The 20787-nt window shown below is 49.4% G+C and overlaps 2 pseudogenes across 2 annotated transcripts; both read right to left on the bottom strand.

The window, feature by feature from the left end:
* Positions 1-711: 711 nt before the first annotated feature.
* On the bottom strand, positions 712-7914 carry LOC144159069 (tubulin beta chain pseudogene; annotated as a pseudogene). The gene is made up of 3 exons (XR_013320233.1): positions 7888-7914; positions 7058-7289; positions 712-1053 (listed from the first exon to the last, which is right to left on the bottom strand). The product of XR_013320233.1 is annotated as a tubulin beta chain pseudogene (transcript).
* On the bottom strand, positions 7193-20584 carry LOC144147205 (tubulin beta-4A chain-like; annotated as a pseudogene). The gene is made up of 8 exons (XR_013317860.1): positions 20476-20584; positions 12532-12640; positions 12142-12257; positions 11391-11782; positions 11045-11248; positions 9602-9805; positions 9165-9364; positions 7193-8387 (listed from the first exon to the last, which is right to left on the bottom strand). The product of XR_013317860.1 is annotated as a tubulin beta-4A chain-like (transcript).
* Positions 20585-20787: the final 203 nt, after the last annotated feature.

Here is a 20787-nt window from a genome sequence, read left to right as displayed (position 1 = left end):
TATCCCCAGTGCACTTCCTTTCCCTTTCCATCAAACCACAAACAACATTTAGACAAGGCACATTTTTATTTCTCCCGCCCTGACTGCCCAATCCACTGGCCGGGTATGTGCCATTCTCGAAGAAACAACCACTCGCATAATTACGGCTCCGGAACAGACGTGAGGGGCATAGAAAGTCAACCCCTTCCTTAGAGGGGCATAGAAATCAAACCCCTTCCTTGCCTCGAGCCTCCCTTTCCTGGTTTTGACGCAAATAAGTTGAGACTGCTACGCAGAAAAAATTAATAACAATAACCCACTGGCTGGGGCGCTTCGAATTGAGAGGCTCAATACGAAGGAGTACACTCGCCAGAGCACACGCCCTGTCTGCCAAGGCTGATTAGAGGACAAGGCCTGTGCTTGCCATTCAGTGCCGATGGCACCAGGCGTGAAGAAGCTTGCAAGTGCGATTCGAGACCCACGCAGCAGGACCTACTGCTCTTGCCTGCAGTAGTTACCAATGATTTTGGGAAGGCTTTTGGATAAAAGATAGAGGCAGGAACTGTTGGACATTTTCTTGAGAAAAGAAGCTGCTTGGGAAAAACCAAGCTGCCGCTACATACAATGGTTGTAGCCCACTGCTATCAATTTGCAATGAACATGCGCAAAACGGGACAGCGTGAAGTGCTGGAGAAACAGTTTAGGCTGGGTGAGGGAGATAAGGCAGAATAGGACTTCAAAATGGTAAGTATAGGGAATGCAAACACGCTCGGAGAAGAAAGTAGAACGAGGGAGAAAACAGCAAAGTAATTAAAGTAAAGAAACCCTCAATTGAGACACAAAGGTTCAGAAAATGAGGAACGCGGATGCTTTCAGGCGTTGACCTCATCCTCGGGCACATCCTCAAATTCTCCTTCTTCGTCGGCATTCGCCTCCTGGTTCTGTCGACAGTTCTGAGCGTGTGGTGGTACTCGGAGACCAGGTCGTTCATGTTGGACTCGGCTTCGGTGAACTCCATCTCGTCCGTGTCCTCTCCGGTGTACCAGTGGAGGAAGGCCTTGCGCCCGAACATGGCTGCGCAGAGAAAACAGAACGGAGGTAAAACGGGTTATAAGACGATCAAGGACTGAGTACACACTGAAGTGAAGTCCCTCATGGGAAAAAATAAACCAGAGTGGTGTTTGGAAGGTACACCAATACTGCAATTGAATTGCCATGTGGTCTAAAAAGGGCACGGCACCTATCTTGCGAACAGTATGATCGGACGACTCTACTTTTCCCGATTGGGCCGTGGTTTTCGATCGCTACAGCGTCATCAAGGAGCACTCATGGAACGCCGCAAATCTTGCCTGTTCATCGTCCCGCCGACGTGAAGATGGTTGCCTTACTGGATGACCAGAGGGCGTCGACGGTGACGTCATCAGCAGCAAGACTACAAAGGGAGCAGCACTACATCGACCACATCAGAGGGCACGGCACCTATCTGGCGAACAGTATAAACGGACGACTCTTGTTACTTTTCCAGGTTAGTTCTGGGAATTATACTGCTTCGTACTGTAGCGATGATAGATTTTTGTTGATTTTGCCGTGCCTTGGCGGTGTTGTACTCCAGTGATAGATGTTTGGTCTGTTATGCTATTGTTGCTGACATCGGGGGGCATCGGGGAAAATCCTGCGCCTGGAGTAGAGCAAATGATACAGACAATTATGGAAAACCAGCAAAGTCAGACTGTAGGTTAGATGCCATCAAAGAGGAAACTTCGGGCCTAAGCAGTAAAACGAACCGACGAACTGATATTCTTGCAGTATTCCAGAAAATGAAAGCGAAAATTTATTTTCTTGAAACGGCTGTACAAGACGAGGCTCACCGATTAACGGAGTTGGAAAATAGAGGCGCAACAACTTCTAGTTTTTCGCGTTCAGGAGCAGGCCAAAGAATCGGACGCTGATTTGAAGAAAGCTGTTGTGGATGAAATATTTGAGAATCAGTTGGGCGTTGAAGTGAAGTGGATAGCAAGAATTCACCGCATTGGTAAAAAACACCCAGCAAAATGCCGACCCGTAATAATAAAATTCTATGATTGCAGGGAAAGGGATAGCGTGCCACAGAACTGCAAAAAGCTTAAAGGAGCCATGAAGACAAAATACAAGTTGGGTTTATTAGAAAGACTGATTAGTCCCGATAACAATGATACCAATATCATCGCAATCTTCGAACAAATAATGGAGATATTAAAGAAAACGTGTGAAGCCGTGGCGACCCCCTAGCCAATTTCCCGCAACTTTTCTATGACGTCACGGAACCTTGTTTGTGCGATTGGCGGCCGTCTAACTGACCTGTCGCGACGACACATGACTGGACGTCCGTAATGGGGCCTCTAGTTCCATTTTACCGCATCACTTGAATGCTAACGTGCAGTTAACGCACTAAAAATTATATTTTATTGTTGGCCCGTATGACGTCATTCTTGCTCATAACACGTCACTGTGGCGCAAAATTTGAAAGTTTTTAAATACTTCTTGCTTTTTTTTTTCGTTAAAAAAACACCTTTTGTGGCTCTAATGGAGCTGAGTGAGATACTGAGTCCTAGTGCTTTCAAATTAAACGAACTTGTATTTTCTCTTCATGGCTCCTTTAAGGGGAGTTCTGTTAGCACCAGCAACGACTAGGCGAAGGAAACTGTAGCCGTTCGCAAAAAGTCCTCGGATCGAAACCTGGCGCCGGATGCTGTTTCTTTTTCAAATATAGAGGAGCACTGCGGACGCCAAGGCCGCCGGCGGTGGATGGTTTGGGGTCGCTTATAAAGTGCATTCGCACTTAAAAAATTGTGGGAAAGTGCTGCTGTAGACAGGGCGAACGGCAAAAAGGTAACGCTTCTCGGTGACAAAATTAAAATAGACGAGGAAATATACTCCTGGGACACCACACGGAACGAGCGATGTCCTTATCAGAATCGCCGAGATAAAGCCCATCAGGGAAGACGGTTTGAAGCCAGCACATCGTAAAATGCGCATCCATCGCATAACAAAACGCCTTGCGCATAGCTACGCTCGATTCTCCTAAATGCCCGTAGTATTTCTAATAAAATTCCTGACCTGGAATATGTGATACTATCAGCGAGCCCTCACGTAGTGTTAATAACCGAAACTTGGTTAAACACCGGCATTTAAAACGATTGTATTGCACCACCAGGGTATACCATGTTTAGATGGGACAGAGATTCAGGAGGTGGGGGCGTGGCCATTATTGATAAAATTTGTTTCCTGGCCATAATGGTTGAAAGCAATATGGCTGAATTGGTATGGTGCAGATTAACTTCTGGAAATAACCCGCCGCGGTGGCTCAGTGGCTAAGGCGTTGCGCTGCTGAGCACGAGGTCGCGGGTTCGATTCCCGGCCGCGGCGGCCGCTTTTCTGATGGAGGCGAAAAGCAAAAACGCCCGTGTGTACGAGATTTCGGCGCACGATAAAGATCCCCAGGTGGTCAAAATTAATCCGGAGCCCTCCACTACGGCGCGCCTCATCGCCTGCGTTGCGTCGGCGCGTTAAACCCTACAATCAATCAATCAACTTCTGGAAATATTGTGTATCTTATTGGTGTAGTTTATAGGCCACCTGCTACTCCACCTCAATTCTTAGACAACATTAACGAATTTCTGTGAACTCAAGTAAACGGTAATACCCGACTAGTACTGGTCGGCGACTTTAATTTAGGGCACATTGATTGAGAGGCTCTGTCATGTAACCACACCAAGACGGCAAGCGCAAATAAATTACAGGAAATCGCTTTTATCACGAATTGAGACAAATTGTTAGAGTACACGAGGGTAACACCTGAATCCCGATCCATCTTGGGTTTGGTGTTCTTGTCCGCTAAAGTCGAAAATTACAGTGTATGAATTCAAAATGGTATATCCGACCACAAAATGGTTTCAGTGAACATACTGCCCTCGTCGTGCCATCGTGCTACCAACTCGGGAAGTAACAAACAAGTGTCGGTCAAAGATTACGAAAGAGCGGATGATACTTCTGTTTTGGACTACCTAGAGCTATCATTCAACGAATTTGAAATCTCTTCCCGGTCCGAGTCCGTCAAGGAATTTGGCAGAGATTTAAAAGGATTATTGCAACTTGCATTACTAGATTTGTTCCAAGTCATTATAAAAAAAGAAAGCAGCGAAATCCATGGATAGATTATCCATATGAAACGAAAAATAAAACGCCGGCGCAAACAGCCAAAGAAACTAAATTAACTCTCACAGGTACGTAGGAGCCTCAAAACTGCATTATCGGAATAAAAAAAATGACACCACCTTCTCGCGAGGGAACCCTGAGTTGATGCGAAGCATCTCGGAGGTTATGAAACGTTCACGAGATTGGGTATCCAAATAACGGAAAATGACTGAACTCCGGACGGCGCAGCGTGACTCAACCGAAGCAGCAACTGAGGGAGCGGCGCGCGGACCGGGTTTATTATATAGAGCAGATGGAGTGGAGAGGAGGAGATGAGAGAGGAGACGCGCATGCGCGCTTATCGCGCAGCTGCGGTGATGAGTAGCGCGCGCACTATCGCACAGCTGGCGTAGAGAGGGGAAGGGAAGGAGCAGCGCGCGCGCTATCGCACAGCTGGCGTGGAGATAGGGAGAGGAGGAGAAGCGCGCGCGCTATCGCACAGCTGGTGGGGAGAGGGGGAGAGGTGCGGACGGACGACAGAGCCGAGAGTAAGAGATGCTTTGCATCTAAAAGAAAGTTTGTCGATGAAACGCTCGGCAACTTCATTAGAACCTCGCCACAAAAATCTTGGCTGTTTTTGGGAGCACAGAAAGGGAGAATAGACCATATAACAATAGCAGGCAACCTTGTGACATACGCGCGACAGATAGCAGATGGTTTCAATTAGTTTTTTTAGTAAGTGTTTACGCGAAGCACGCACAATCACATCGTCGATGTGGCAAGCCATTCCTGCGCATGTCCCATGGAGACTCTTTCGTTTAACCAGGAAGGTGCGTTTTTGCAGCCGCTGAACTTAGATTCAAAGAAGGCCAGTGGCCCTTACGAGATACCAACGGCATTTCTGAAACGATACGCGGAGTGGATGTCGTTTTATCTAGTAATTATATTTGAAAAATCCTTGCGAACTCATTCCTTTCCGGAAGATTTGCTTTGCGCTGCAGTTATTCCCGTGTTCATAAGCGGAAATCGCTTGATTCCGACCAACCATCGCCCTGTTTCTTTGACATCTATCTGCTGCAAGCTCATGGAACATGTAATCGCAAAACATATAATGCACTTTCTGGAAACAAATAAGTTACTTTATGCAAGCCAACATGGGTTTAGGCGGGGCCTCTCGACGGTTACGCAACTAGTGGAGATGGTCCACGACTTTTCGGTGGCCTTAGACGAGCAACGGCAGATAGATGTATACGCGTTGATTTTAGGAAAGCATTTGATAAGGTGCCTTATAGCAAACTGCTTTATAAAATTCGCCAAGTTGGTATTGCAAATGATGTTTTAGAATGGATACAAGCATATTTAACAGATCAGAAGCAGGTTGTACGTGTTAGTAATTCAGTATCGAATTTGTTGGATGTATTTTCTGGGGTACCACAGGGGTCAGTACTGAGCCCGTTATTGTTTTTGCTTTGTATTATTGATGTCGCTACAGTTGTTCAGCCGCCAGTGGTGTTGAAGCTATTTGCAGATGACTGTTTACTTTATTCTCCAGTTACCGGTGAAGATGACCAAATCAAAATTAACTAGTGTCTCGAGGGTTTTTATGCATGGTGTCAAAAATGGGGCATGGAAATTAATTATGCCAAAACCCCATTTGCGCACATTACCCGACGGGAAAGTGTTTTTTTCCTTCCAGTATCACATTGGAAATGTTTTGAAAAAAGTGACTATAGTTTCAGATATCTCGGTGTCGTGATCGCTGATTACCTCACCTGGCGTAGCCACATTGAAAATGTGTGCTCGGTAGCGTACAAAAAACTGTTTCCTTCGGGTAAAACTACGAAACGCAACAAAAGACATCAAGCTAACGGCATACAAAACATTTATTCGCCCTGTACTAAAATACGCCGGCGTAGTTTGGAGTCCCCATCAGGAAGGTCTACAAGCTGAAGTTGAGACAATTCAAAGACTCGCCGCCAGATTCGTATGTTCAAAATACAAAAAAAAGCTGACTCGGTTACCGACATGCTCAACTCATGCAATCTGGAATTGTTAGCAACTAGGCGGCAAAGGAACAGGATAAAATTATTATTTCAGGTTCTGCAAAGCCATATAAACGTTTATAAAAACTTGTACATACGAGCACCTGGCAGACATAGCAAGAGGTTAAATCATAATGCGGCAATCCGACCTTATGCCGCCCGCACGAACGTCTTTCGTTATTCGTTTTTTCCCGATGCCATAGAAAACTGGAATAGCCTGCCTGCACACATTGCTGAATGTACCCGTTCAAAACTTTTCTTGACACTTATGTTCCTTGAAGTCACGTCCCTTGAAACTCATTCGATGTTCTAGGTGCCTTGGCAGCTATTGCATGTTCTTATTTGATAATATCGATAGTGTTCGATCATCTCTGTGTGCTTTTGATTTTGTTTCCTTTCGTTGCTTGAAAGCGAATTCATGTAAGTTTTATGTCTGATGTATTCCCTCCCTGTAATGACCCTCAAATGAGGGTTAGAGTATGCTTAAATAAATAAATAAAATAAATAAATTTATACCGTTAAAATTTAACAACGGCGCTCCTCATTGTATCAGTGTAGATTCGGGCGCATAAAATATAAGGATTTTATAAGGATAAGGCACGCGAATTTCAAAAGCATGCCTCGAGAGATAATGATGTGTGGATGCCTAAATTTTATTGAGCTGCTACCAGAAGTTCTAACTGTGACATGAAGCTTATGAACGCGCACGTGTGCAGGCGTTCAGAAGTCCAAACCAGTAATGCTGAACAGCTTACACAAACGCTGGGTGAAGTTTTCGAAATGACAAACATATGTGCACTAGCCTAATTTTCATACACCACGCAGCCACGTTAAGAGTCTATCCATAGGAATCCAAGACGTACCAGTGAACTGATCAGAGATCCGCTGGAAGAGCTTTTGAATGCAGTGCTGTTGCCGATGAAGGTGGCAGACATCTTCAGACCGGGAGGCGGAATGTCGCATCACTGCAGTCATGACGTTGTTGAGGATCCACTCCACGAAGCGGGAGGAGTTCTTGTTCTGGACGTTTAGCATTTGTTCGTCCACTGCCCGCGTGGACATGCGGCCACGGAAGATGACCGCAACGGTGAGGTACTATCTTGATCACAGTTGGAGTGAACATGGGAGCGCGTGTCATTTCGTACACGGAAGCAGCCTACCGGCGTTCTGGGTAACTTCGCAAGCATGCGCAGTTCGTTTGCAGCGTGGCTATGTGTATCGCGCGCATCACGTCTCCAAGACGTTCCCATGTCGTCTGCTCTTTGATTGCGTGAGCCTTGCAATCCGTTGAGTTGAGAAACTATTGGTAGCGGGCTACTCTGAACGGCTCGCTCGTTTCATTGAAATTCAGTCACTCCGTGAATGTGTCGCGGTGAAAAATAGTTTATTTTTTGGCGCAACCTAGGAGAAATCCATGGATTTTTTTTTACCCCAAGGAAACAAACTGTTCTAATTTTTTAGCAAAATCCGAACTTGTGATTGGAAGCGCGGCATTTCTCTGAAAAAGCGTGATAAATGAAATTGCTGTGCTTTTTGCTGAGTTTATTCACCAAGCTTTGTCGGAGAAATGCCGCGCTACTAATCACACGTGCGGCCTTTGCTAACAAAGAAAACAATTTGTTTGCTAGGGGGAGAAAAGATCCAGGAAAAGATCGATGGTTTTCTCCTCGCTTGCAAATAAAAAAATTTTTACCGACACATTCACTGCGTAACTGTTCATTACGATGAAACGAGCGTGCCGCTCAAAGCAGCCCCCCACCAAAAGTTTTACAACTAAGAGGATTGCTTGGCTCAAGCAACCAAACAGCAGAGAGCAGACGACAATCGGCATAGCAGACGACAAGCGAACGTCTTGGTGACGTGAGGCGCGTGATGAACAAATAGCCTCGTTGCAAACGAACTGCGCATGCGTGCGAAGTTACCCGGAACGCAGGCAGACTGCTCCCGCGTACGAAATGACACGCGCTCCGGTGTTCACCCCAACTGGGATCAAGATAGTACCTGCCATGTCGTGGGTCGGAGGCCGCCATTATGTTCTTGGCGTCGAACATTTGCTGGGTGAGCTCGGGAACTGAAAGCGCCCGGTACTGCTGCGAGCCCCTGTCAGTCAGCGGAGCGAAACCAGGCATGAAGAAGTGGAGGCGCGGGATCCCCGCCAGCTTGCCGAAGTCAGCGTTGGGCTGTCCGGGGAACCTGAGTGCGTTACAAGAAGTCAAAGGTAACTTTGCAGCCATTCTAAACGAAAAAAAAAAAATTCACCATCTTCCCGTAGGGGAACCCTGAGTAGTATGCGAAGCAGCCATGGGGTCGACTCAAGTTCCCATTAGTTTTTTCGGGATCGGCCTGTCGCCGCTGCCGTTTCGTGGCAGCGGCTCGAGCCCTCTTCTCCGCGGCGCTGTTCGCGGCGCTGACGCTGGCGTTGCAGGTGGCGTTACCGGCGGCGTTGCCCGTGGCACTCATCGCGGCGTTGGGGGAGGAGAATGAGGGGAGCGAAGCCCGCGCGCGCATCATTTATACCGCAGAGCTACAGTGGCGCCCCCAGCGGAGGATGCAGCGGCTACCGTCGCGCCTCTAACCCTTTATCGCGCGTCGAGCCGCAGGTGTTGCCATTCGTCGCGCAATCCCGGAGAGGAGAGGAGCTTCGGAGAGGAGAGGATGAATGCCGGAGAGGAGAGGGGACAAGGAGAGGAGCGGAGGGGGAGGAAGATGCGCATGCGCAGTGGGGGCGTGGACGCCGCACAACGGCGGAGGGAAGAGGCGCGACGATAAGCTGCTTCGCATCTAAAAATACAACTATTACCAGACAAGCAAACGTCTCGGTGACGTGATGCTCACGATGAAAGCACAGCCTCGTTGCAAACGAACTGAGCATGCGTGCAAAGTTACCCGGAACGCTGGCAGGCTGCTCCCGCGTACGGAATGACAAGCGCTCCCGTGTTCACCCCGACTGTGATTTTAGATAGTACCCACCATGTCCTTGGTCGCAGGCCACCATTACGGTCTTGGCGTCGAGCATTTGCTGGGTCAGCTCGGGAACTGACAGCGCCCGGTACTGCTTCAAGCCCCTGTCAGTCAGCGGAGCGAAGCCGGGCATGAAGAAGTGGAGGCGCGGGAAGGGGACATTCGTCAGTGCCAGCTTGCCGAAGTCAGCGTTGGGCTGTCCGGGGAACCTGAGTGCGTTTCAAGGGAAGGAGTCAAAGGTAACTTTGCAACCATTACAAAAGAAAAAATACAACTATAACCAGACAAGCGAACGTCTTTGTGACGTGATGCTCTCGATGAACGCACAGCCTCGTTGCAAACGAACTGCGCATGCGTGCGAAGTTACTCGGAACGCCGGCAGACTGCTCCCGCGTACGAAATGACGCGCGCTCCGGTGTTCACCCCAACTGTGATCAAGATAGTACCTGCGATGTCGTGGGTCGGAGGCCGCCATTATGTTCTTGGCGTCGAACATTTGTTGGGTGAGCTCGGGAACTGGCAGCGCCCGGTACTGCTGCGAGCCCCTGTCAGTCAGCGGAGCGAAGCCAGGCATGAAGAAGTAGAGGCGCGGGAAGGGGACCTTCGTCACCGCCAGCTTGCCGAAGTCAGCGTTGGGCTGTCCGGGGAACCTGAGTGCGTTACAAGGGATGGAGTCAAAGGTAACTTTGCAGCCATTCTCAAAGAAAAAACTACAACTATGACCAGACAAGCGAACGTCTTGGTGACGTGATGCTCTCGATGAATGCACAGCCTCGTTGCAAACGAACTGCGCATGCGTGCGATGTTACCCGGAACGCCGGCAGGCTGCTCCCATGTACGTAGAATTCCTGTATATAGCTCCCCTTGGGGCGTTACGCGATATACAGGAACTCTACGCGTACGAAATGACGCGCGCTCCCGTGTTCACCCCAACTATGATCAAGATAGCATAGAGTTTCTTACAGCATACACTAGAGAGGAATGTGGCGCTATCGTCTATGCGGCTCACTTCAAGGTAGTCTGTGTCGTCATGGACCGCCATTATACATCGCGCTCGCCTTAGTTTCATCATTGGCTTGGATTGAAACGTTTTAGTGACAGCAAATTTAAACAAAGGCCACAAAAAACGCTAAGAGTAGTGTGCAATTATGTAAGTGGAAAATAAAAACAGGCTGTTTTAAAACTAAGGAAAAAAAGAAGTACAGCGTATTTTTGCCGGAACGGTTGTGCCTGATATTCCGCAGCCCAAGGTTGTAGTTACGAACAATGTTAATATTTGGGGGGTAACTCATTAGAGACTGTGATTTTATTAATTTTACCATTATTTCAAATAATTAGTTGTTTGAAGAGTTTCGAAAGTTTTTTTAGCGTGCCTATGAAAACGTTGCCTTCGTGGTGCACCGGAAGAAAAATGAAAACGTGGCGTTAAACAGTCGTGGACGATGACGAGATAGGACGCATACAAGCGCCCGTATCTGCCGTATCTTGTTTTCGTTGAAGGACGTTTTGTTTCTCCTTTTCTTCGGCTACAAATTTCGCGGCGGCATATTACCAATATTACCCGCTCAGTCATACAAAATCCTCCCTGTTCTGTGGTCATACGTCCTTCGACTGCGGCATGTGCAACGTCAGGTGAGATCACGCATTGCCTGCTGTTTCACTGACCACGGCTACCACAGAAACGGGAGGATTTCGGCTTCCTTGTAGCTCGTAAACGTGGTAATGCATAGTGAAGAAAGCAAATCCCAAAAACCGCTTAAGAATCCAATTGTCATGCCAAGCCCAAGCCAAAAAGGGGGGTCTTCTCATGAACCCCCACGACGACATGGCTTACGGGGCGCAGTTTCCTCTCTAGTATACTTACTAAGAAACTCTATGCAAGATAGTACCTTCCATGTCGTGGGTCGCAGGCAGCCATAATGTTCTCGGCGTCGAACATTTGCTGAATGAGCTCGGGAACTGACAGCGCCCGGTACTGCTGCGAGCCCCTGTCAGTCAGCGGAGCAAAGCCAGGCATGATAAAGTGGAGGCGCGAGAAGGGGACCATGGCCACCGCCAGCTTCCGCAAGTCAGCGTTAGGCTGTCCGTGGAACCTGTGTGCGTCAGAGGGGAAGGAGTCAAAGGTAAAGTGGAGTCATTCTAAAAGAAAAAACAACTATAACTATACACCAAAGAAATGTAATGGTAAAAATGAAGGGAGAGGACACAAATGAAAGCGTATATTAAGGGACCCACCTGGGGTAAGTGGTGACACCCGACATGGTGGCCGAGACAAGATTGTTCAGGTCACTGTAAGTGGGTGTGGTCAGCTTCGCCGTACGAAAGCAGATGTCGTAGAGGGCCTCATTGTCGATGGAGAAGGTCTCGTCCGTGTTCTCGACCAGCTGGTGCACCGACAGGGTGGCGTGGTAGGGTTCCACCACCGTGTCCGACACCTTGGGAGAGGGGACGACGCTAGAACTGTTCATGATGCGGTCTGGGTACTCTTCATAGATCTTCGAGCTGAGCTGGAATCCCTGCAGGCAGTCGCACGGCTCTGCCTCCCTGCGCACTCGGTCGAGGACAGCGTCCACCAGCTGTGCTCCCTTGGTGTACTGGCTCTTGGCCCAGTAGTTGCCGGCACTGCTCTGGCCTGAAAGAAAGAAATATACCCCAATAAGAAGGCACTTCAGATGAGACGCAGCAATACCGACTGGCTGTGACTTGCACGACCTCAAACCCCTAGGGCCAGGAGGGCTTTAATAAGGCACGGAAAAGCTGAAGAGCGACTGCCTAAGCCGAGAGGAATACTGTTTTAAGCAAATACGGACAATCACAAGATATAGGCGCGCAAACAGCAAAGCTAGAAATGTGAAACAGGACAACTAGGAAGGACAACAGCAGAGGGGAAATTTGAAATTAAGGCGGGTAATCCCTGGCGTTATATTATTCAGTCATTGACGTGGCCCATGTGGCGAATAGTGAAGCACGGACAAGGAAGCAAGACCGAAACGAAGACGAAGTTATCGGGGCTGTAGAGCTGGCCGTATGGCCCAGACCTCACGGAGTACATTGTGCCGGGCTCCAAGTCCACCAGGACAACCCGCGGCACGTTTTAGCCTCCTGCAACAAGGCAGCAGACGCACGGTCAGTGCAAGAGCACACAGGAACTTGCCACAAATACTGCGAAGGTGAAAATGATTCGAAGCGACCGTATAAATTGAACTGGGCCAGACACGAAATCCTTACACCGAGGAGTCCAGCACAGTCAGGTTCGAAATACTTTAGGCCCTTAGACCCTCGACATGCCTGTGCAAATGCTTGACTTTGGTAAAGTTCTAATTGAGGGACCTGTCACACTGGTCAAGAGAGCATTGCGGAAGGTATATGTGATTACCGTAGGCTTAATTGCAGTACACGTTGATGCGTTAGAACTGGTGGTCCGAGTCTCCGTGGCAGCGGCCGGTGGGGTCGGTGCCATGCTCGTCAGATATCACCTCCCAGAACTGCACATAGAGAGAAGGGCGGGGAAAGGGACAAGTTCGTATGAAAACGTAAAGGTGGCTCAAATTATGCCACATATTGTAAGAAGAGAACTAAGAGGAAGCTAAATAAAATCTGGCCGACTGCAGCACACATGGAAGAAGAGTCAGACTACAGTGACAAGTCTGAACCTTGCAAACAGTCAAAAACCGTTTAGAACGTTGAGGGTATCCCAACAGTGCACCAGAGACACCGCATATATGCGACTCTGGGCTGTGGAAGTGTACAATTATCCTTAATTTAGGCACGACAAATAAGAGCCACAACAAAAAATTTCTCTTGGCGCCTAAAAACTTGCAGAAAATTCGTGCAAGTGGGTGTGGTGCACCCAGTGGTCGTGGAAAAACGAATAGAACATGACGCATGCAGTTGAACAACGTTAAATAAGACAATAAGGCCGCGGAGCTGGCAACAACCACATAATACGAAATATGGTTCAAAGACAAGTTCGCCGCAAGAGTTAATCAAATAGGCTGTTATAGTCTGCGAAAACTAAGTCAAGGACTGGTATTTCTGGTCAGCAGAATACGTGAAGGCAAGGCTTTGTTGGAAAACAGGACACATGTACTACACTTCCGCATTAAAAAGGCGCCGTTGAGGCACCGAAAAGAAAATAAAAAAATGCCACTATTTCCGATGTAAGAAATCTTACTACCACTGCCCCACTAAGTCACATGGTACACGAAAAAAAAAAAAAAGAAAATGAACACGCGCCAAAAAAGGGAGTTTCATGCGGACGCGCACGCGTGCCCATCTTTGCGCCCAACGGCCGATGACACCAAAAACAAGAAGCGAAAGTCGAACAGCCGAGCACGTAAGACGCAACTTGAGTGGGGCCGCGAAAGAGGTAAGAAAATTCGCAAACCGACACTCGATTGACGCGAGATGCATAAGGAATGTGAGAGGCTGCGGTATAAACGCAAATACGAGAAATATTTATGAAGCAATAACATGAGTAGCGAACTCCCCTGAGACACTGAAAAAGGTTTATTAACCTTTTTCGGTGTCTCAGGGGAGTTCGAGTCAGGGTGATTCGAATGGCGGAAAAACGCCGGCTTGCGCTTGAGGACCAGCCTCACTGTGGCAAGGACGGCCCGGATAAAATAACAGTGACAGCAGCACTTGTTGTTGAAAATGTTTGAGAAAATAGGGGAAGGGAGTTGGGTTAGAAAGTGGAGCAATGCGTGGCCATCCTATTCCGGTAGGCCGCGGCTGTGGCTGCAGACTTCGCCCGGATAATCAGGGCTTCCTGTTCTTCGAGCTGGCTGCAGCGCAGCCCGCGCTCCCAATGAACGTCACCAAATACGCGCAAAGCGTGCCCCAAAGGCTGTCCCTGCCGTGAGACGGCTTTGGCTGGAACAATCGGAATCCATTTATCGCTCCGGCATCAGTAACGGCGTGGCTAACTACATTTTACAGCAAAACTATATATCTCTACCCCCAAACGGTTTCAACGCCGTGGGCAAACAACTCCGTGGGCAAAAACTCCAAGGCCTAAGACGCCGAGCCAATGCGCCAGGCTAATCAGGCATACAGCATGGAGCTCAGAATTCGTTGAAGGAAACCACCAAACAAGCTCCGAAAACGTATTATAGATGATAAGGCGCATGTGAACAATTTGACCCCCCCCCCCCATGTGTTCCTGGTAAAGGTTGTGTTTGTAGATTATCTGGCAAGGCTAGGTAGTGTCACTACATAGAGCAGTTCTTGCCCAAGACACAGAGCGCGTGCGTCAGGCCAGGCAGGACTTGGCATTCGCCGCCAGAGAAGCCAACCATAGTGTCAGTAGATAAGGTATTCGAGTATCACCACTAAGGCACGCAAGGCAGCAACGGCGACCATTTCGTCGTTTATCAGTGTTGCGATATTGCCGCATCTACGACCTCGCCGTTAACTTCGACCGGGTCGTTTGTTAACAACACTACCGAAGATCCAGCAAAACTGCATCTTTGGACACGCTTCTGCTGCTGAAATGCTGTTACACGCGCTATCTCTGCTTCGCATTCGTTACGACGGCAGTCGCGTGCGGCCGCAGAGCAGGGAGGACAAGCTAAGCCTACCAGAATCGACCGACTAAAACGCATAAACAGAATGGCGGCGCCCATGAACCGTCGCAGTGTAAACAAATGTCACGTAATGAGAACTGACCAATATTCATGGCGGCGGCACGGAGCAATAGGAGAAAATGCCGATGGTCTGTACCCTTATCTTAGAGTGACAGTAGCCGAGCGCAAGCGACAAGCCCACAGAGACAAGGAGAAACGTTTCACACCCTCCTCCATCACCATTTGTAGGGGTTTACAAGAGCTTTGCTTAACACCCTATTTTTTTCGCAATATCACGGGATCGTCGACTTATCCAGCTTGGCTTTGGCTTATCCAGCGCCGTATGACGGAGCAGTCATGGGCACGTTACCGAAAAAAAGTAACAGTGTTACAGTTACAGTTACCTAACCCAAAAAAGTAACTCTGTTACAGTTAAAGTTATGAATTTTCCAAAAGTAACTAGTTACAGTTACAGTTACTGCAAAAAAGTAACGTCGTTATTTTTCCGTTACTGAAAAGATTTGGCTTATTTAATAGAAACGTACGAAGGCATGCAGGTAGTAAAAATTACACGTAGTAAAGCCTACACGAGGGGAACCTAAAATGATGCACTCTCATGCCCAAACCAACAATCATTGTGTACGCCTCATTTTTTTTTATTACGGAAGTTTTGCTATTCATCACAAGGAACTTTATTTTTTAAATGCGGAGCATTTCTTAGGCTCGCGATGTCACTCGTCGATGTTGTCGGCGCCGTCCACACGCTCACTGCGCATGCGCGTCGCGTCGAGGCGCAGGTGCGCGTCTCTCCCCCGTACCCTCCTCGCTCTCAACAACAGGTGCGGTGGTGCGGGAGGAGCGCGTGTACCCCGTGCGCTCCGTCGCTCTTAACAACAGCTGCGTCAGTGCGGGGGGAGCGCGTCTGTGCGCGCATGCGTCGTAGCTACCCGTGCGCTGCGTCGCGCTCAACAGTAACGGCGGCATGGCGTGTACACGTGATAACGGCGTGGTGGGTGCGTGGAAAGTTCGCGCGCTTGTGTACGGAAGTGTGCGCATGCGCGTCTCTCCCCCGTACTCCTCTCCCTCGAACGCGGGCGGTGTGTATATAAGCGGCGGAGCGCGCGTTCGGAATTCAGTCAAGGGCGTCTTTGCTTGGCTTTCGCTTGACTTGACGCTTTGCTTGACGGCACCAAGCAATAAAGACAGACTTTAACTTTACACTCCTTGCCTTCGCTTCTCCTTCATTCAATAAATAAGAATAATAAAGACGAAATAACAATTAAGCATTCCCAAACCATACCCAATTACGCAACATTCACGCGATACCCCCACCACTCTGCGACGCATTTACTCGAGTTCCCCCCGTGGGAAGATGCGGGCGGGTTTTTTGTTGCTGCACTCTCGCTGTAAGGAATTTATTTGCAAACATCATTGTAGCACACAATTAGTTGTTTTTCAAAATTGGAATCAGAGAGGCCGAACTTTACTATACTGAGCTGGATGACAACACAGCCGAAACAATGTTTCAATATCAACTTAATTAATTTTCGCCTACAATGCCGTCGCTTGTGCGCCCCGCGTAGCGAGAGAGTATGGGAAAAAGGGGGCGAAGGTGGCGGATCGACGGAAGGCCCTTGGAGGAATGGGGAAACGGACGTGGGAGTACATCGGTTGTCGAGGTGTTTTTGAAAGATACTCAAAAAATGCGCTTCGTTAACTTTTTATTTCGTGCTTTACGTCGGAGACGGAGACCAATTTGAGCCATTGCCGAAGCGACGTTTGTCAGTGGGCCCTCGCAGTTGTTCTCCCGCCCCCCAACCCCCAGCCACCCCCATCCCCGGAATGACACAAGATATTTCCAAAGGGAATAGAAACTGAAATGAACGCTTTACTGTTCCCCCCCCCCCCTCCACCCTGTCCTCACAAAGGCCGATTTCGCCGTCTCGACCGGGAAACACTGCTCTCACAATCCCAGCCTTCCACAGCAATCACGTCGCCGATCCCAGGAACCACTCCCTTCGTTTGCTTTGAGACGTAGGCCGAACGAAGCTCGCCCAAGTATTCCTTGCACCCAACATTCAGAATCAGATGTAGCAACTGTTTTCGTTTCGGCCACAGCCCTCGAAACGAAGTCGCGAGGCTTTCCAAGAACATTTCTTCGTGCAGTGGCAGTGTGGTCAGACGTCTGCCGGCCAAGATTCTGGCTGGTGTGAGGGCACTCGGGGGCCACCATCGTTGGGGTCGTCATATGTGTGGAGGGGCGTGAAATTTATTACTTCCTCGACCTCGTTCGAATACTCTTTACAGTTCGATGAAGCCTCTAGACCAGGGGTCTCAAACGCGGGGTCCCAAATACAGCCAGGCGTCTCTAAAGAGCACAATGGTCGCAAGCAACGGCGACTTGTGAATCGAACACTCTACAGTGCGCACAGGGCTGGACGAGCGCGAGGCCACCGAGAGACTCCCCGCGGCGTTTTATGACCCCACAAACGGGGCTGCACGTCGCTAATGAGAAAGCGACGCCCTGACCGGAGTTTTCCAGGCTTCCGCAAGAGTGCAAAGGTTTCAGTGCGCCGTGCGGCGTTTGTGGGTGTTTGTTTTTCTGTTCGCCTTTGTGTCAAACACTTCTACTGCGCCCCAGATGTGGCGAAAATGGTGCACCCGCGCGTCGGCCTATAGGCTCTGGCGCGTCAACATGCTTCTACGTGCGCCTATAGGCGCGTGTCGCAGCGTTATTTATGGCCTGGGTGAGAGCGATGTCGCGCTGCTGAGGAAAATACTGCAGCTTACACTTAGAAACTTCGAGCCCTTAGTAGACCGCGTGAGACACCACGCACACGTGCACGCCTAAACATTTCTAGTCCAGATGTTTTTCACCTATGCGAAGGGAGTGAGCTGGCATAGATGAAGTAGACGAAGGTTCTGCGGAAGAAAGGCCGAAAAAGTGAAACGCGCAAACTGTACATCGGCCGTTAATGAGTGTTGCTGTTGGATAATTCTGTATAGAAATAAAGTAACTGTAACGATATTTCTCGTTACAGTTACTCCACAAAAAAGTAACAGTGTTACAGTTACAAGTTCCTCTAACTTAAAAGTAACTAGTTACAGTTACAGGTTACTGAAAGAAGTAACTAGTTACCGGTAACGCGTTACTAGTAAATATATATAGTTACTGCCCAAGACTGTGACGGAGTGACACGCAAAATACGACGAGAGTTGCCGCTTGCGCACTAAGCACTGGCTGCGACGGCCATCGTCTGCTAGGCTCTTGTAGAAACTGAGTGCAACCATGAATCGTTTCCTTCGCTTATCACACTGCTCGCCGTCTTTGCTCTCGAGAAATCCCGTTGCGCCAATACTTCATAAATGGCATGGATTTTGTCATGGAATGCTTAGGCTGCTGCTATTAGTCATTTTCACTAGCCCTCTTTGCACTATTAGCAGCGGTTCTGCAGGCAGTCTGATAAGCGAAGGAAAAAAACCGGGGCAGCGTTCTGCTCTTGCAACAGCATAGCGGACGACGGCAGCCGCTGCCATTGCTTATTGCGCATGCGGCAATTCTCGCCGAGTTTGCGGTATTGCTCCGTTATACGGCGCGGATCCACAGAACGGTCGACGCTCCCGTGGTATTGATAAAAATTTGGGCGGGTGTACATCCACTTTCACTGGGCGGGATGGCGACCAATTTTCGTAGCGAAAGCTGCACTACTCTACCTCGGGAGCTCTTCGCGTGTTGACCAGTTTTGACATCGAGGTCTAGAGGTCAAACCACACACCCTTCCGCAAGCGCCCGGCACAGAGCAGGGGCCCGATGGCGGGAAGAGATAGGCGGCAGGGGAGAGACAGACTTACTCTTAATTGGATGAAACCGGGCGAACTTAAGCAAACACAAACAAACTGGAACACAAGGACAGCCGCTGGTATAAAAACTAAAGTTTAATATCAAGAAGGCTGAAAATAAACACTTAACACAAAACAATAAATAACACTGCGCAGGAGCAAAACAAGTTTACAGAAGCCACGGTGATAAGGCAACTAGATAGAGACCGGCTACAGTGAAGGCCCACGCAGATATACGACACACGCTTTCTTGGCTGGCACACTTGTCTCCTTTTTCTGCTATGTGGAACGGTTCCCTAATTTCGCGGGGCGTTTGTTCACTGTATCTAAATAAAATGTACGTGGCAGGAAAATAAGGTTTATCACCGCTGCACTTAGTGCAATGCGAAGAAAGATGGGATGGTGGGGGCCCTTTAATGACAAATCGTGCGCTCTCAAACGCACGTTGATACAACTTGTTGTCCACTTCCTTTGTCTTTTTTTAGGTTGGCGCTGGTTTCATACAAGAATATGTCTTTCCAACTACCCCAGCTTGCAACCCTTCTGGCAAGAGATAGGCGAGGAAGGAGCGGATACGTGCGCGAGACCCGTGTCGCCACCTGGCGGAGCGCCCGGCGCGGAGCAGCGGTCCGATGGCGGAGAGAGATGGGCTGCAGGGGAGAGATAAGCGAGGAGGGAACGGAGACGTGCACGGAACCCCTGTCGCCACGTGGAGGAGTAAGGCGAGGAGGCCGCCGCCGCAGCGATAAGCGCGTGCAACAAAGGAAGGTCAGCAGGCCACGTGCGGCGCAGAGCCGTGTGCGATGGAGGAAGACGAACATATAGCTGTGGTCGCTCGTACAGCGTCGAGGCTTGAACAACGCCGTGAGGCGAAAATTGATTAATAAGCAGTGTATTCATCGCAAACATGTCTGTATATCATTGCGAAACCCCACCTCGACCACACCTCGACAACGAGCCTAGCCAGGGCAGTGAACCTTCCGCTATCAAATTGGGGTTAACAAAAGTTAAACCACAGCAGTTTTTGCAGCGCAAGCTACGCTACACTACCTTGGGCAGTCTTCGCGGGGTGACCAGTTTTGCCTTTGAGCGGTAGAGGTCAAACCACACCCCCTTCCTCAAGCGTCCCGCACGGAGCAGCGGCCCGATAACGGGGAGAGATAGGCGAGGAGGGAAAGGAGACGAGCGCGGGACCAGTGCGTGGGACGTGGTGGAGGAAGGCGAGGAGGCCGCCACCGCTGCGATAAGCGCGCCGCGAAGGAAGGCCACGAACAACGTTACTAGATTTTAACGTTGGGCCACGAGGGCACGTGCGGCGCAGAACGTGCGATAGAGGAAGACGAACATCCAGCTGCGGTCCCTCGTACAGCGGCGAGGCTAGAACAACGCCGTGAGGCGAAAAAGAGGAAAAGCGCTACTGTTGCGTACAAATTCGCTACCTTCAAGTCTTACGCGTTAGTGTGATCGAGACTCTGCCGCCGCGGCCGGGAATCGAACCCGGCGCGGTGGCCGCTTTTCTGATGGAGGCGAAAAGCAAAAACGCCCGTGTGTACGAGATTTCGGAGCACGTTAAAGATCCCCAGGTGGTCAAAATTAATCTGGAGCCCTCCACTACGGCGCGCCTCATCGCCTGCGTTGCATCGGCGCGTTAAACCTATACAGTCAAAATCAAAATCCTTCATTTTTTTCTCTCTATTTGTAACGAGTGGCAAGAAAACGAACGTAAATGCGCGGTTAGGTGATCCCGAAAAACGCGCTTGGCAGTTAAACTACGGCGGCAGCAATGACAGCTGCGGCCCGCAGAAGAAACGTAGTCGCGAGCGCGAATCTGACATTCGGTTAGGCCTAACAGCGCCGCGTCACGCCCACTCGGAAGAGCTCCTGAAATTCGGCACAAAATCGGGCGATCTCACCTTGGCGCAAATCTGGCTTCCGCGTCGGTCGGCCTGAATGTGCACGATTTCACTCATCTTAGACCAGGTAGACCGCAGAACCCGACAAAAGGCTCGAAGACTTGCAGCGACGAGCCAACCGACATGCATAGTAACAGCTCACGGGATGCGAAAGCAACGGTCAGAATGACTGACGTGACAAAATTGGGCTTGCTTTTATCATTCAACACGCGTGTCCGCATCCAATGGGAGCCGGTCACTGTCTGCGCTCTGATTGGCGACTTTTGTCACATCCCTATTACTGCTAATTTCGTTCCGCTTGATGATGATGAT

The sequence above is a fragment of the Haemaphysalis longicornis genome, unplaced genomic scaffold, assembly GCF_048455015.1.
Source record: "Haemaphysalis longicornis isolate Haplotype H1 unplaced genomic scaffold, Haemaphysalis longicornis Haplotype H1 scaffold_1, whole genome shotgun sequence".
Classification (NCBI taxonomy): domain Eukaryota; kingdom Metazoa; phylum Arthropoda; class Arachnida; order Ixodida; family Ixodidae; genus Haemaphysalis; species Haemaphysalis longicornis.
Note: the sequence above shows the minus strand (reverse complement) of the source record. Positions and strands in the feature narration are given on the sequence as shown.